Consider the following 3,330-nt stretch of genomic DNA (forward strand, 5'->3'; position numbering starts at 1 on the left):
GATCCCGTGAGAGAAATTCAGTTCTCTGCATTTAACCCAATTTAACCGAATTAGTGAACACACAGCACACAGTGAACACACAGTGAGGTGAATCACACAACCCAGAGCAGTGAGCTGCCTGCCCAACCAGCGGAGCTCTAAGAGCAGTGAGGGGTTAGGTGCCTTGCTCAAGGGCACTTCAGCCGTGGACTGGTCGGGGATCAAACCAGCAACCCTCAGGCTACAAGCCCAAAGCCCTAACCAGTAGGCCACGGCTGCCCCTATATTTCAACATGTTTATGTGCTGTGGCCTACTTCTTCATTAGATGAGTGTTGTTTGTCTGCATTCAGACCTTCTCAGATGCTTGACAATTCTGAGTGAAATGCTGTCACAAGGAAATCCTTTGAATCCCTCCTGAAGTGATTTCAGTTCAGTTCAGCACCTGAACATAATTTCACAGCCAAATAACAACTCGTTTGTCCCTTTTGCCAAATGTTTTGTGTCAGCAGGTCCTGTTATAAGCCTGCTTACTCGGCATTATTAAATATTCAATACAATACGTGAGTACAAAATCTGTCTAATGTGTTTTCAGCCAGCATAGAAATTATGCATAGAGAGACTAAACATGAAATATAGAATACTGCATCAGCCAAAGTTTGTTAGTTAGAACTTTCGGGGTTATCTGCCTTTGAAGGAGATAGGAAGAGACACCTCACCCACAAATTCACATGCAGAAAATGGTTCTCCAACGGTAACCACAGAATATTTCATTAATTAAAGAGCATTTTGTGGACACACATACCCCGTTTAGCCTGAGGCTACAGCTTTTAACATTCTTATACTGTAGACCTGAAAGCAAAAGAGAAAAAAAGAAAGGTTTTTTAAAAAGCACTGTGTATGAATGCACTTTAAAAGATTCAGGAGGCCTACTCTATCTACACAGCAGCATGCACAGAAAACAGATTAATCAACATACATAACTTGTAAAGCGTAACTTGTTTTCTTAATTTCCTATCATCTGCTTCACAATTGACATGAGTTGTTCACTGTTGAGGCGTCTGAGAGTTTATTGTACAGATTAGCAAGGTCTTTAGATAGAAACAATCTACGTGTATGCTTTATGGGCCTGCCAGCCGGAATGTTCTAAGACTAAGTCGTCTGGTGATGTGTTGGTGACACTGATAACATGATGCACGCGAATGGAAAATTATACTGTACGCATGCAGAGGTGTATGTAGAAGCACGTCACATTTAATTATTTACAGTAAATGTGATATAAATGATGGAAACACAGGTCCCTATATGTGAAATACCAGAGAACATTTTGGTTTGTTTTTTTGTTGGTCATGTTGGAACATAATCGTGTTTCATAGACCCTGGCATTGAAGCAGCACCCCTGACAAGGGGGGTAGGTTTGGACCCTAATGTCTTTTTGGGACCAACTGAGTAATGGCAAAATAACCGAAATATATTTTTTTAAAACTTGAAAATGTAACATATTATGATACTGTTGTACATTCGGCCTAGACTGGGTAAACCTAGCCCTATCTGCCGGTAATTTGATTTCACCCTGCAGCTCAGGCTGGAAACCTCCACATTTTTCTATCCTGCTTCCATTACAAATCTGCAAGGACCAATCACAAACTGGCTGATCCACCTGGCGCATTCTGGTCTGATTGGTTGAAGGACTATCCAAATGCACACAGAGTGTGCAATGTTCTATCTTAAAAGATTGAACTTGGTCTGGTGATAGCCAGGCTACAATCGGCCTTGAATTCCATTTAATAACAAATTAAACTTCAACATATGGCGAGCCTGTCTAAACCCCTCATTATAACTCAGTGTGTTGTCACGGTGAAGCAGAAGCTGTTTCACTATGTACAATGTAATAAAGCTTTTCATAATCTAACACATGATGTGTGTTTACAGTATATCTGTGTGTATGTCTGTGTATGATTGAATTACCATCAGTAATGAACATCTGAGAGATTTATTTGGGATAGCTTTGTTGTTGCTGTTTTTGATAATAACAATAATAATAATAATAATAATAATAATAGTAGTAATAATAATAATAACGATAGTAATAAATGAGAGATTTTTGTTCTAATCTATAAATCCAACACTATGACAGAAGACCTTTGTGGTACTATTGCCATTAGTGAGGGACTAGCTGGGTCCTCCTAATGCATGCTTTGTGTTCCTCTAACGGCAGCTTCCCCATTCTCTGGCCCCCTATGCACACAAATACACGTGCACACACACACACACACACACACACGTGCACACACACACACACACTGTGCTGTGTCCCGAGGAAAGTCACAGTTTTGAAATGACGCCTGTCACAACATTCATAGTCCTCTTCCTTCTGTCTTTATTGTGGGATGGAGGAGGAACCTCTGTGTGGAGCCCACTGACCCTGGTACTCCATGTTACGATTAATTAGTCTTCGATCTTCAGGGAATAAGTCAACAAGTGTGAGTGTGTGTGTGTGTGTGTGTGTGTGTGTGTGTGTGTGTGTGTGTGTGTGTGTGTGTGTGTGTGTGTGTGTGTGTGTGCGTGTGTGTGTGTGTGTGTGTGTGCACGTGTGCGTGTGCGTATGTGTGCATGTATGTGCGTGTGTGTGTGTGTGTGTGTGTGTGGACGTTTGTCTGGATTAGTCAGAGATAGAGTCAGCTAAAGGGAGTTGTTTTGCTCTGAAATTTTCGTGTTGAACGGTTAAGGCAGAATGACACTTGAGCACTTGTCCTTGGCAGATATGGACACAGAGGAATGGAGCAGGCTGTGAAAAAAGATGAAAAAAAAGTACCAAAGAACAGGCTGTAAACATCTCCTACTACAGCAGTGTAAAAGAGACAGTCAGACATATCTGCCTTCGCATTGCAAACAGTATAGAAAACAATACCAAACAAAATCATACTTCGGCATTGTTTTTAAATTGGACATGGGTCTACCTTATAGCTGGATATGGATTAGGATATTAAAATGTGTTTAACTGGCTTACTTCTTATTTCTAAAATCATCATGACCACTAAAAGCAGAACTGCAGTCGCACATTCGAGTTTGAATATTTAAAAAACTATTATGGTTTGGCATAAAAGGGGCGTCTTGGGCCTAATTCGGTCCATGTCTGAAATTGATGAAAAGTGTTGGGTACCATTATCCTGTGGACGCTCTTTTCCCCCGCGGGGTTTGAGTGGACCGAACGCATGCGTAGCACGGCCCGGTAGTGGAGAGAATTGTGAATGGGGGTGTGGGTGGGGGCACGGGGGGAGTAGTTTGGGTGTACAGTCAGTCAGAAGTCGGACTCAGAGGAGCCAGGAAGTAACACAGCCATACACAGCGCG

The sequence above is a fragment of the Sardina pilchardus genome, chromosome 10 (genome assembly GCF_963854185.1).
Source record: "Sardina pilchardus chromosome 10, fSarPil1.1, whole genome shotgun sequence".
NCBI lineage: Eukaryota > Metazoa > Chordata > Actinopteri > Clupeiformes > Clupeidae > Sardina > Sardina pilchardus.